Below are 14591 nucleotides of genomic sequence, written 5' to 3' on the forward strand. Positions count from 1 at the left end.
AGATATTTCGGATCCCTTGGAAGACTACAGGGCCAAAGGAAATATCCTCCGATAACAAAGAGAAAGAAGCTTTCTGAGAAACTTCTTTGTGTTCTGTGAAATCATCTCACAGAGTTACAGCTTTCCCCTCAAGAAGCCTTTCGCTAAGACACTTCTTGTGGAATTGGCATAGTGATATTTGGAAGCTCATAGAGGGCTATGGTGAAAAAGGAAATATCCTCAGATGAAATCTGGAAAGAAGCTTTCTGAGAAACTGTTTAGTGTTCTGTTAATTCACCCCACAGAGTTACATCTGTATTTCGTGGATCTCTTTCCTAGCCTTATTTCTGTGGAATCTGAGAACAGATATTTCGGATCCCTTTTAAGACTATAGGGCCAAAGGTAATATCCTCCGATAACAAAGAGAAAGAAGCTTTCTGAGAAAATTCTTTGTGTACTGTGAAATCATCTCACAGAGTTACAGCTTTCCCCTCAAGAAGCCTTTCGCTAAGACAGTTCTTGTGGAATTGGCAAAGTGATATTTGGAAGCCCATAGAGGGCTATGGTGAAAAAGGAAATATCCTCAGATGGAATCTGGAAGGAAGCTTTCTGGGATACTGCTTAGTGTTCTGTTAATTCATCTCACAGAGTTACATCTGTATTTCGTGGATCTCTTTGCTAGCCTTCTTTCTGTGGAATCTGAGAACAGATATTTCGGATCCCTTGGAAGACTATAGGGCCAAAGGAAATATCCTCCGATAACAAAGAGAAAGAAGCTTTCTGAGAAAATTCTTTGTGTTCTGTGAAATCATCTCACAGAGTTACAGCTTTCTCCTCAAGAAACCTTTCGCTAAGACAGTTCTTGTGGAATTGGAAAAGTGATATTTGGAAGCCCATAGAGAGCTATTGTGAAAAAGGAAATATCCTCAGATGAAATCTGGAAAGAAGCTTTCTGAGAAACTGCTTAGTGTTCTGTTAATTCATCTCACAGAGTTACATCTGTATTTCGTGGATCTCTTTGCTAGCCTTATTTCTGTGGAATCTGAAAACAGATATTTCGGATCCCTTGGAAGACTATAGGGCCGAAGGAAATATCCTTCGATAATAAAGAGAAAGAAGCTTTTGAGAAATTTCTTTGTGTTCGGTGAAATCATCTCACAGAGTTACAGCTTTCCCCTCAAGAAGCCTTTCGCTAAGACAGTTCTTGTGGAATTGGCAAAGTGATATTTGGAAGCCCATAGAGGGCTATGGTGAAAAGGGAAATATCCTCAGATGAAATCTGGAAAGAAGCTTTCTGAGAAACTGCTTAGTGTTCTGTTAATTCATCTGAGAGAGTTACATCTGTATTTCGAGGATCTCTTTGCTAGCCTTATTTCTGTGGAATCTGAGAACAGATATTTCGGATCCCTTGGAAGACTATAGGGCCAAAGGAAATATCCTCCGATAACAAAGAGAAAGAAGCTTTCTGAGAAACTTCTTTGTGTTCTGTGAAATCATCTCACAGAGTTACAGCTTTCCCCTCAAGAAGCCTTTCGCTAAGACAGTTCTTGTGGAATTGGCAAAGTGATATTTGGAAGGCCATAGAGGGCTATGGTGAAAATGGAAATATCCTCAGATGAAATCTGGAAAGAAGCTTTCTGAGAAACTGCTTAGTGTTCTGTTAATTCATCTCACAGAGTTACATCTGTATTTCGTGGATCTCTTTGCTAGCCTTATTTCTGTGCAATCTGAGAACAGATATTTCGGATCCCTTTGAAGACTAAAGGGCCAAAGGAAATATCCTCCGATAACAAAGAGAAAGAAGCTTTCTGAGAAATTTCTTTGTGTTCTCTGAAATCATCTCACAGAGTTACAGCTTTCCCCTCCAGAAGCCTTTCGCTAAGAGATTTCTTGTGGAATTGGCAAAGTGATATCAGGAAGCCCATAGAGGGCAATGGTGAAAAAGGAAATATACTCAGATGAAATCTAGAAAGAAGCTTTCTGAGAAACTGCTTAGTGTTCTGTTAATTCATCTCACAGGGTTACATCTGTATTTCCTGTATCTCTTTGCTAGCCTTATTTCTGTGGAATCTGAGAACAGATATTTCTGATCCCATTGAAGACTATAGGGGCAAAGGAAATATCCTCCGATAACAAAGAGAAAGAAGCTTTCTGAGAAACTTCTTTGTGTTCTGTGAAATCTTCTCACAGAGTTAGAGCTTTCCCCTCAAGAAGCCTTTCGCTAAGACAGTTCTTGTGGAATTGGCAAAGTGATATTTGGAAGCCCATAGAGCGCTATGGTGAAAAAGGAAATATCCTCAGATGGAATCTGTAAGGAACCTTTCTGAGAAACTGCTTAGTGTTCTGGTAGTTCATCTCACAGAGTTACATCTGTATTTCGTGGATCTCTTTGCTAGCCTTATTTCTGTGGAATCTGAGAACAGATATTTCGGATCCCTTTGAAGACTATAGGGCCAAAGGAAATATCCTCCGATAACAAAGAGAAAGAAGCTTTCTGAGAAACTTCTTTGTGTTCTGTGAAATCATCTCACAGAGTTACAGCTTTCCCCTCAAGAAGACTTTGGTTAAGACAGTTCTTGTGGATTTGGCAAAGTGATATTTAGAAGCCCCTAGAGGGCTACGGTGAAAATGGAAATATCCTCTGATGGAATCTGGAAAGAAGCTTTCTGAGAAACTGCTTAGTGTTCTGTTAATTCATCTCACAGTGTTTTATCTGTATTTAGTGGATCTCTTTGCTACCCTTATTTCTGTGGATCTGAGAACATATATTTCGGATCCCTTGGAAGACCATAGGGCCAAAGGAAATATCCTCCGATAACAAAGAGAAAGAAGCTTTCTGAGAAACTTCTTTGTGTTCTGTGAAATCATCTCACAGAGTTACAGCTTTCCCCACAAGGAGCCTTTCGCTAAGACAGTTCTTGTGGATTTGGCAAAGTGATATTTAGAAGCCCATAGAGGGCTATGGTGAAAATGGAAATATCCTCTGATGGAATCTGGAAAGAAGCTTTCTGAGAAACTGCTTAGTGTTCTGTTAATTCAACTCACAGAGTTACATCGGTATTTCGTGGATCTCTTTGCTACCCTTAATTTGGTGGAATCTGAGAATAGATATTTCAGATCCCTTGAAGAATATATGGCCAAAGGAAATATCCTCCAATAACAAAGAGAAAGAAGCTTTCTGAGAAACTTCTTTGTGTTCTGTGAAATCATCTCACAGAGTTAGAGCTTTCCCCTCAAAAAGCCTTTCGCTAAGACAGTTCTTGTGGAATTGGCAAAGTGATATTTGGAAGCCCATAGAGGGCTATGGTGAAAATGGAAATATCCTCAGATGGAAATTGGAAAGAAGCTTTCTGAGAAACTGCTTAGTGTTCTGTTAATTCATCTCACAGAGTTACATCTGTATTTCGTGGATCTCTTTGCTAGCCTTATTTCTGTGCAATCTGAGAACAGATATTTCGGATCCCTTTGAAGACTAAAGGGCCAAAGGAAATATCCTCCGATAACAAAGAGAAAGAAGCTTTCTGAGAAATTTCTTTGTGTTCTCTGAAATCATCTCACAGAGTTACAGCTTTCCCCTCAAGAAGCCTTTCGCTAAGAGATTTCTTGTGGAATTGGCAAAGTGATATCAGGAAGCCCATAGAGGGCAAAGGTGAAAAAGGAAATATACTCAGATGAAATCTAGAAAGAAGCTTTCTGAGAAACTGCTTAGTGTTCTGTTAATTCATCTCACAGGGTTACATCTGTATTTCCTGTATCTCTTTGCTAGCCTTATTTCTGTGGAATCGGAGAACAGATATTTCGGATCCCTTGGAAGACTGTGGGGCCAAAGGAAATATCCTCCGATAACAAAGAGAAAGAAGCTTTCTGAGAAACTTCTTTCTGTTCTGTGAAATCATCTCACCGAGTTACATCTTTCCCCTGAAGAAGCCTTTCGCTAAGACAGTTCTTGTGGAATTGGCAAAGTGATATTTGGAAGCCCATAGAGGGCTACGGTGAAAAAGGAAATATCCTCAGATGAAATCTGGAAAGAAGCTTTCTGAGAAACTGCTCTGTGATATGTGACTTCCACTCACAGAGTTACATCTGTATTTCGTGAATCTCTTTGCTAGCCTTATTTGTGTGGAATCTGCAAACAGATATATCGGATCCCTTTGAAGACTATAGGGCCAAAGGAAATATCCTCTGATAACAAAGAGAAAGAAGCTTTCTGAGAAACTTCTTTGTGTTCTGTGAAATCATCTGACAGAGTTACAGCCTTCCCCTCAAGAAGCCTTTCGCTAAGACAGTTCTTGTGGAAATGGCAAAGTGATATTTGGAAGCCCATAGAGGGCTATGGTGAAAAAGGAAATATCCTGAGATGAAATATGGAAAGAAGCTTTCTGAGAAACTGCTTAGTGTTCTGTTAATTCATCTCACAGTGTTACATCTGCATTTCGTGGATCTCTTTGCTAGCCTTATTTGTGTGCAATCTGAGAACAGATATTTCGGATCCCTTTGAAGACTAAAGGGCCAAAGGAAATATCCTCCGATAACAAAGTGAAGGAAGCTTTCTGAGAAACTTCTTTGTGTTCCTTGAAATTATCTCACAGAGTTACAGCTTTCCCCTCAAGAAGCCTTTCGCTAAGAGATTTCTTGTGGAATTGGCAAAGTGATATCAGGAAGCCCTTAGAGGGCAATGGTGAAAAAGGAAATATACTCAGATGAAATCTAGAAAGAAGCTTTCTGAGAAACTGCTTAGTGTTCTGTTAATTCATCTCACAGGGTTACATCTGTATTTCCTGGATCTCTTTGCTAGCCTTATTTCTGTGGAATCTGAAAACAGATATTTCTGATCCCTTTGAATACTATAGGGGCAAAGGAATTATCCTCCGATAACAAAGGGAAAGAAGCTTTCTGAGAAACTTCTTTGTGTTCTGTGAAATCATCTCACAGAGTTACAGCTTTCCCCTCAAGAAACCTTTCACTAAGACAGTTCTTGTGGAATTGGCAAAGTGATATTTGGAAGCCCATAGAGGGCTACGGTGAAAAAGGAAATATCCTCAGATGAAATCTGGAAAGATGCATTCTGAGAAACTGCTTAGTGGTCTGTTAATTAATCTCACAGAGTTACATCTGTATTTCGTGGATCTCTTTGCTAGCATTATTTCTGTGGAATCTGAGAACAGATATTTCGGATCCCTTTGAAGACTATAGGGCCAAAGGAAATATCCTCCGATGACAAAGAGAAAGAAGCTTTCTGAGAAACTTCTTTGTGTTCTGTGAAATCATCTCACAGAGTTACAGCTTTCCCCTCAAGAAGCCTTTCGCTAAGACAGTTCTGGTGGATTTGGCAAAGTGATATTTGGAAGCCCATAGAGGGCTAAGGTGAAAAAGGAAATATCCTCAGACGAAATCTGGAAAGAAGCTTTCTGAGAAACTGCTTAGTGTTCTGTTAATTCATCTCACAGAGTTACATCTGCATTTCGTGGATCTCTTTGCTAGCCTTATTTCTGTGGAATCTGAGAACAGATATTTCGGATCCCTTGGAAGACCATAGGGCCAAAGGAAATATCCTCCGATACAAAGAGAAAGAAGCTTTCTGAGAAACTTCTTTGTGTTCTGTGAAATCATCTCACAGAGTTACAGCTTTCCCCTCAAGGAGCCTTTCGCTAAGACAGTTCTTGTGGATTTGGCAAAGTGATATTTGAAAGCCCATAGAGGGCTATGGTGAAAAAGGAAATATCCTCAGATGAAATCTGGAAAGAAGCTTTCTGAGAAACTGCTTAGTGTTCTGTTAATTCATCTCACAGAGTTACATCTGTATATCGTGGATCTCTTTGCTAGCCTTAATTCTGTGGAATCTGAGGATAGATATTTCAGATCCCTTGAAGAATATATGGCCAAAGGAAATATCCTCCGATAAGAAAGAGAAAGAAGCTTTCTGAGAAACTTCTTTGTGTTCTGTGAAATCATCTCACAGAGTTAGAGCTTTCCCCTCAAGAAGCCTTTCGCTAAGACAGTTCTTGTGGAAATGGCAAAGTGATATTTGGAAGTCCCTATAGGGATATGGTGAAAAAAGAAATATCCTGAGATGAAATCTGGAAAGAAGCTATCTGAGAAACTGCTTAGTGTTCTGTTATTTCATCTCACAGAGTTACATCTGTATTTCATGGTTCTATTTGCTAGCCTTATTTCTGTGGAATCTGAGAACAGATATTTCGGATCCATTGGAAGACTGTGGGGCCAATGGAAATATCCTCCAATAACAAAGAGAAAGAAGCTTTCTGAGAAACTTCTTTGTGTTCTGTGAAATCATCTCACAGAGGTACAGCTTTCCCCTCAAGAAGCCTTTCGCTAAGACAGTTCTTGTGGAATTGGCAAAGTGATATTTGGAATCCCATAGAGGGCTACGGTGAAAAAGGAAATATCCTCAGATGAAATCTGGAAAGAAGCTTTCTGAGAAAGTGCTCTGTGATATGTGACTTCCACTCACAGAGTTACATCTGTATTTCGTGGATCTCTTTGCTAGCCTTATTTCTGTGGAATCTGTGAACAGATATATCGGATCCCTTTGAAGACTATAGGGCCAAAGGAAATATCCTCTGATAACAAAGAGAAAGAAGCTTTCTGAGAAAGTTCTTTGTGTTCTGTGAAATCATCTCACAGAGTTACAGCTTTCCCCTCAAGAAGCCTTTTGCTAAGACAGTTCTTGTGGAAATGGCAAAGTGATATTTGGAAGCCCATAGAGGGCTATGGTGAAAAAGGAAATATCCTCAGGTGAAATCTGGAAAGAAGCTTTCTGAGAAACGGCTCTGTGATATGTGACTTCCACTCACAGAGTTACATCTGTATTTCGTGGATCTCTTTGCTAGCCTTATTTCTGCGGAATCTGAGAACAGATATTTCGGATCCCTTTGAAGACTATAGGGCCAAAGGAAATATCCTCCGATAACAAAGAGAAAGGAGCTTTCGGAGAAACTTCTTTGTGTTCTGTGAAATCATCTCACAGAGTTACAGCTTTCCCCTCAAGAAGCCTTTCGCTAAGACAGTTCTTGTGGAATTGGCAAAGTGATATTTGGAAGCCCATAGAGGGCTATGGCGAAAAAGGAGATATCCTCAGATGAAATCTGGAAAATAGCTTTCTGAGAAACTGCTTAGTGGTCTGTTAATTCATCTCACAGAGTTACATCTGTATTTCGTGGATCTCTTTGCTAGCCTTATTTCTGTGGAATCTGAGAACAGATATTTCAGATCCCTTTGAAGTCTATTGGGCCAAAGGAAATATCCTCCTATAACAAAGAGAAAGAAGTTTCTGAGAAACTTTCTTGTGTTCTGTGAAATCATCTCACAGAGTTACATTTTTCACCTCAAGCAGCCTTTCGCTAAGACAGTTCTTTTGGAATTGGCAAAGTGATATTTGGAAGCCCGTAGAGGGCTATGGAGAAAAAGGAAATATCCTCAGATGAAATCTGGAAATAAGTTTTCTGAGAAACTGCTTAGTGTTCTGTTTATTCATCTCAAATAGTTACATCTGTATTTCGTGGATCTCTTTGCCAGCCTTATTTCTGTGCAATCTGAGAACAGATATTTCGGATCCCTTTGAAGACTAAAGGGCCAAAGGAAATATCCTCCGATAACAAAGAGACAGAAGCTTTCTGAGAAACTTCTTTGTGTTCTCTGCAATCATCTCACAGAGTTACAGCTTTCCCTTCAAGAAGCCTTTCGCTAAGAGATTTCTTGTGGAATTGGCAAAGTGATATCAGGAAGCCCATAGAGGGCAATGGTGAAAAAGGAAATATACTCAGATGAAATCTAGAAAGAAGCTTTCTGAGAAACTGCTTAGTGTTATGTTAATTCATCTCACAGGGTTACATCTGTATTTCCTGGATCTCTTTGCTAGCCTTATTTCTGTGGAATCTGAGAACAGATATTTCTGATCCCTTTGAAGACTATAGGGGCAAAGGAAATGTCCTCCGATAACAAACAGAAAGAAGCTTTCTGAGAAACATCTTTGTGTTCTGTGAAATCTTCTCACAGAGTTACAGCTTTCCCCTCAAGAAGCCTTTGGCTAAGACAGTTCTTGTGGATTTGGCAAAGTGATATTTAGAGGCCCATAGAGGGCTATGGTGAAAATGGAAATATCCTCTGATGGAATCTGGAAAGAAGCTTTCTGAGAAACTGCTTAGTGTTCTGTTAATTCATCTCACAGCGTTACATCTGTATTTTGTGGATCTCTTTGCCAGCCTTATTTCTGTGGAATCTGAGAACAGATATTTCGGTCCCTTTGAAGACTATAGGGCCAATGGAAATATCCTCCGATAACAAAGAGAAAGAAGCTTTCTGCAAAACTTCTTTGTGTTCTGTGAAATCATGTCTCGGAGTTACAGCTTTCCCCTCAAGAAGCCTTTCGCTAAGACAGTTCTTGTGGAATTGGCAAAGTGATATTTGGAAGCCCATACAGGGCTATGGTGAAAATGGAAATATCCTCAGATGAAATCTAGAAAGAAGCTTTCTGAGAATCTGCTTAGTGTTCTGTTAATTCATCTGACAGAGTTGCATTGGTATTTCGTGGATCTCTTTGTTAGCCTTATTTCTGTGGATTCTGAGAACAGATATTTCGGATCCCTTTGAAGACTATAGGGCCAAAGGAAATATCCTCCGATAACAAAGAGAAAGATGCTTTCTGAGAAACTTCTTTGTGTTCTGTGAAATCATCTCACAGAGTTACAGCTTTCCCCTCAAGAAGCCTTTCGCTAAGACAGTTCTTGTGGAATTGGCAAGGTGATATTTGGAAGCCCATAGAGGTCTATGGTGAAAAAGGAAATATGCCCAGAGAAATCTGGAAAGAAGCTTTCTGAGAAACTGCTTAGTGTTCTGTTAATTCATCTCACAGAGTTACATCTGTATTTCGTGGATCTCTTTACTAGCCTTATTTCTGTGGAATCTGAGAACAGATATTTCGGATCCCGTTGAAGACTATAGGGCCAAAGGAAATATCCTCCGATAACAAAGAGTAAGAAGCTTTCTGAGAAACTTCTTTGTGTTCTGTGAAATCATCACACAGAGTTACAGCTTTCGCCTCAAGAAGCCTTTCGCTAAGACAGTTCTTGTGGAATTGTTAAAGTGATATTTGGAAGCCCGTAGAGGGATATTGTGATAATGCAAATAACCTCAGTTGAAATCTGGAAAGAAGCTTTCTGAGAAACTGTTTAGTGTTCCGTTAATTCATCTCACAGAGTTACATCTGTATTTCGTGGATCTCTTTGCTAGCCTTATTTCTGTGGAATCTGAGAACAGATATTTCGGATCCCTTGGAAGACTATAGGGCCAAAGGAAATATCCTCCGATAAGAAAGAGAAAGAAGCTTTCTGAGAAACTTCTTTGTGTTCTGTGAAATCATCTCACAGAGTTACAGCTTTCGCCTAAAGAAGCCTTTCGCTAAGACAGTTCTTGTGGAATTGGCAAAGTGAAATTTGGAAGCCCATAGAGGGCTATGATGAAAAAGGAAATATCCTCAGATGAAATCTGGAAAGAAGCCTTCTGAGACACTGCTCTGTGATATGTGACTTCCACTCACAGAGTTACATCTGTATTTCTTGGATCTCTTTGCTAGCCTTATTTCTGTGGAACCTGAGAACAGATATTTCGGATCCCTTGGAAGACTATAGGGCCAAAGGAAATATCCTCCGATAACAAAGAGAAAGAAGCTTTCTGAGAAACTTCTTTGTGTTCTGTGAAATCATCTCACAGAGTTACAGCTTTCCCCTCAAGAAGCCTTTCGCTAAGACAGTTCTTGTGGAATTGGCAAAGTGATATTTGGAAACCCATAGAGGGATATTGTGAAAATGGAAATATCCTCAGATGAAATCTGGAAAGAAGCTTTCTGAGAAACTGCTCTGTGATATGTGACTGCCACTCACAGATTTACATCTGTATTTCGTGGATCTCTTTGCTAGCCTTATTTCTGCGGAATCTGAGAAGAGATATTTCGGATCCCTTGGAAGACTATAGGGCCAAAAGAAATATCCTCCGATAACAAAGAGAAAGAAGCTTTCTGAGAAACTTCTTTGTGTTCTGTGAAATCATCTCACAGAGTTACAGGTTTCCACTCAAGAAGCCTTTTACTAACACAGTTCTTGTGGAATTGGGAAAGTGATATTTGGAAGTCCTTAGAGGGCTATGGTGAAAATGGAAATATCCTCAGATGAAATCTGGAAAGAAGCTTTCTGAGAAACTGCTTCGTGTTCTGTTAATTCATCTCACAACGTTATATCTGTATTTTGTGGATCTCTTTGCTCGCCTTATTTCTGTGGAATCTGAGAACAGATATTTCGGATCCCTTTGAAGACTATAGGGCCAAAGGAAATGTCCTCCGATAACAAAGAGAAAGAAGCTTTCTGAGAAACTTCTTTGAGTTCTGTGAAATCATCTCACAGAGTTACAGCTTTCGCCTGAAGAAGCCTTTCGCTGAGACAGTCCTTGTGGAATTGGCAAAGTGATAATTGGAAGCCCAGAGAGGGCTATGCTGAAAAAGGATATCCTCAGATGAAATCTGGAAAGAAGCATTATGAGAAACTGTTCTGTGATATGTGACTTCCACTCACAGAGGTACATCAGTATTTCGTGGATCTCTTTGCTAGCCTTATTTCTGTGAAATCTGAGAAGAGATATTTTGGATCCCTTCGAAGACTATAGGGCCAAAGGAAATATCCTCCGATAACAAAGAGAAAGAAGCTTTCTGAGAAACTTCTTTGTGTTCTGTGAAATCATCTCACAGAGTTACACTTTTCGCCTCAAGAAGCCTTTCGCTAAGACAGTTCTTGTGGAATTGGCAAAGTGATATTTGGAATCCCGTAGAGGTCTGTGTGACAAAGGAAATATCCTCAGATGAAATCTGGAAAGAAGCTTTCTGAGAAACTGCTTAGTGTTCTGTTAATTCATCTCACAGAGTTACATCTGTATTTCGTGGATCTCTTTGCTAGCCTTATTTCTGTGGAATCTGAGAACAGATATTTCGGATCCCTTTGAAGACTATAGGTCCAAAGGAAATATCCTCTGATAACAAAGAGAAAGAAACTTTCTGAGAAACTTCTTTGAGATCTGTGAAATCATCTCACAGAGTTACAGCTTTCGCCTCAAGAAGCCTTTCGCTAAGACAGTCCTTGTGGAATTGGCAAAGTGATATTTGGAAGCCCAGAGAGGGCTATGCTGAAAAAGGATATCCTCAGATGAAATCTGGAAAGAAGCATTATGAGAAACTGCTCTGTGAAATGTGACTTCCACTCACAGAGTTACATCTGTATTTCGTGGATCTTTTTGCTAGCCTTATTTCTGTGGAATCTGAGAACAGATATTTCGGATCCCTTGGAAGACTATAGGGCCAAAGGAAATATCCTCCGATAACAAAGAGAAAGAAGCTTTCTGAGAAACTTCTTTGTGTTCTGTGAAATCATCTCACAGAGTTACAGCTTTCCCCTCAAGAACCCTTTCGGTAAGACAGTTCTTGTGGAAATGGCAAAGTAATATTTGGAAGCCCATAGAGGGCTATGGTGAAAAAGGAAATATCCTCACATGAAATCTGGAAAGAAGCTTTCTGAGAAACTGCTTAGTGCTCTGTTAATTCATCTCACAGAGTTACATCTGTATTTCGTGGATCTCTTTGCTAGCCTTATTTCTGTGGAATCTGAGAACAGATATTTCGGATCCCTTGGAAGACTATAGGGCCAAAGGAAATATCCTCCGATAACAAAGAGAAAGAAGCTTTCTGAGAAACTTCTTTGTGTTCTGTGAAATCATCTCACAGAGTTACAGCTTTCCCCTCAAGAAGCCTTTCGGTAAGACAGTTCTTGTGGAAATGGCAAAGTGATATTTGGAAGCCCTTATTGGGCAATGGTGAAAAAGGAAATATCCTCAGATGAAATCTGCAAAGAATCTTTCTGAGAAACTGCTTAGTGTTCTGTTAATTCATCTCACAGAGTTACATCTGTATTTCGTGGACCTCTTTGCAAGCCTTATTTCTGTGGAATCTGAGAACAGATGTTTCGGATCCCTTTGAAGACTATAGGGCCAAAGGAAATATCCTCCGATAACAAAGAGAAAGAAGCTTTCTGAGAAACTTCTTTGTGTTATGTGAAATCATCTCACAGATTTACAGCTTTCCCCTCAAGAAGCCTTTCGCTAAGACAGTTCTTGTGGAATTTGCAAAGTGATATTTGAAAGCCCGTAGAGGTCTATGGTGACAAAGGAAATATCCTCAAATGAAATCTGGAAAGAAGCTTTCTGAGATACTGCTTAGTGTTCTGTTAATTCATCTCACAGAGTTACATCTGTATTGCGTGGATCTCTTTGCTAGCCTTATTTCTGTGGAATCTGAGAACAGATATTTCGGATCCCTTTGAAGACGATAGGGCCAAAGGAAATATCCTCCGATATCAAAGAGAAAGAAGCTTTCTGAGAAACTCCTTTGAGTTCTGTGAAATCATCTCACAGAGTTACATTTTTCGCCTGAAGAATCCTTTCGCTATGACAGTTCTTGTGGAATTGGCAAAGTGATATTTGGAAGCCCAGAGAGGGCTATGCTGAAAAACTATATCCTCAGAAGAAATCTGGAAAGAAGCATTAGGAGAAACTGCTCTGTGATATGTGACTTCCACTCACAGAGTTACATCTGTATTTCGTGGATCTCTTTGCTAGCCTTATTTCTGTGGAATCTGAGAACAGATATTTCGGATCCATTGGAAGACTATAGGGCCAAAGGAAATATCCTCCGATAACAAAGAGAAAGAAGCTTTCTGAGAAACTTCTTTGTGTTCTGTGAAATCATCTCACAGAGTTACAGCTTTCCCCTCAAGAAGACTTTCGCTAAGACACTTCTTGTGGAATTGGCAAAGTGATATTTGGAAGCCCATAGAGGGCTATGGTGAAAAAGGAAATATCCTCAGATGAAATCTGGAAAGAAGTTTTCTGAGAAACTGCTTAGTGTTCTGTTAATTCATCTCACAGAGTTACGTCTGTATTTCGTTGATCTCTTTGCTAGCCGTATTTCTGTGGAATCTGAGAACAGATATTTCGGATCCCTTTGAAGACTATAGGGCCAAAGGAAATATAATCCGATAACAAAGAGAAAGAAGCTTTCTGAGAAACTTCTTTGTGTTCTGTGAAATCATCTCACAGAGTTACAGCTTTCCCCTCAAGAAGCCTTTCACTAAGACAGTTCTAGTGGAATTGGTAAAGTGATATTTGGAAGCCCATAGAGGGATATTGTGAAAATGGAAATATCCTCAGATGAAATCTGGAAAGAAGCTTTCTGAGAAACTGCTTAGTGTTCTGTTAATTTCTCTCACATAGTTACATCTGTATTTCGTGGATCTCTATGCTAGCCTTATTTCTGTGGAATCTGAGAACAGATATTTCGGATCCCTTGGAAGACTATAGGACCAAAGGAAATATCCTCCGATAACAAAGAGAAAGAAGCTTTTTGAGAAACTTCTTTGTGTTCTGTGAAATCATCCCACAGAGTTACAGCTTTCCCCTCAAGAAGCCTTTCGCTAAGACAGTTCTTGTGGAATTGGTAAAGTGATATTTGGAAGCCCTTAGAGGGATATTGAGAAAATGGAAATATCCTCAGATGAAATCTGGAAAGAAGCTTTCTGAGAAACTGCTTAGTGTTCTGTTAATTCATCTCACATAGTTACATCTGTATTTCGTGGATCTCTTTGCTAGCCTTATTTCTGTGGAATCTGAGAACAGATATTTCGGATCCCTTGTAAGACTATAGGGCCAAAGGAAATATCCTCCGATAACAAAGAGAAAGAAGCTTTCTGAGAAACTTCTTTGTGTTCTTTGAAATCATCTCCAGAGATACAGCTTTCCTCACAAGAAGCCTTTCACTAAGACAGTCCTTGTGTTATTGGCAAAGTGATAATTGGAAGCCCAGAGAGGGCTATGCTGAAAAAGGATATCCTCAGATGAAATCTGGAAAGAAGCATTATGAGAAACTGCTCTGTGATATGTGACTTCCACTCACAGAGTTACATCTGTATTTCGTGGATCTCTTTGCTAGCCTTATTTCTGTGGAATCTGAGAACAGATATTTCGGATCCCTTGGAAGACTATAGGGCCAAAGGAAATATCCTCCGATAACAAAGAGAAAGAAGCTTTATGAGAAACTTCTCTGTGTTCTGTGAAATCATCTCACAGAGTTACAGCTTTCACCTGAAGAAGCCTTTCACTAAGACAGTTCTTGTGGAATTGGCAAAGTGATATCTGGAAGCCCATAAGGGGCTATGGTGAAAATGGATATATCCTCAGATGAAATATGGAAAGAAGCTTTCTGAGAAACTGCTTAGTGTTCTGTTAATTCATCTCACAGAGTTACATCTGTATTTCGTGGATCTCTTTACTAGCCTTATTTCTGTGGAATCTGAGAACAGATATTTCGGATCCCTGGAAGAATATAGGGTCAAAGGAAATATCCTCCGATACCAAAGAGAAAGAAGTTTTCTGAGAAACTTCTTTGTGTTCTGTGAAATCGTCTCCAGAGTTACAGCTTTCCCCACAAGAAGCCTTTCACTAAGACAGTTCTTGTGGAATTGGGAAAGTGATATTTGGAAGCACTTAGAGGGCTATGGTGA

Source organism: Macaca fascicularis, chromosome 13 (genome assembly GCF_037993035.2).
Source record: "Macaca fascicularis isolate 582-1 chromosome 13, T2T-MFA8v1.1".
Classification (NCBI taxonomy): Eukaryota; Metazoa; Chordata; class Mammalia; order Primates; family Cercopithecidae; genus Macaca; species Macaca fascicularis.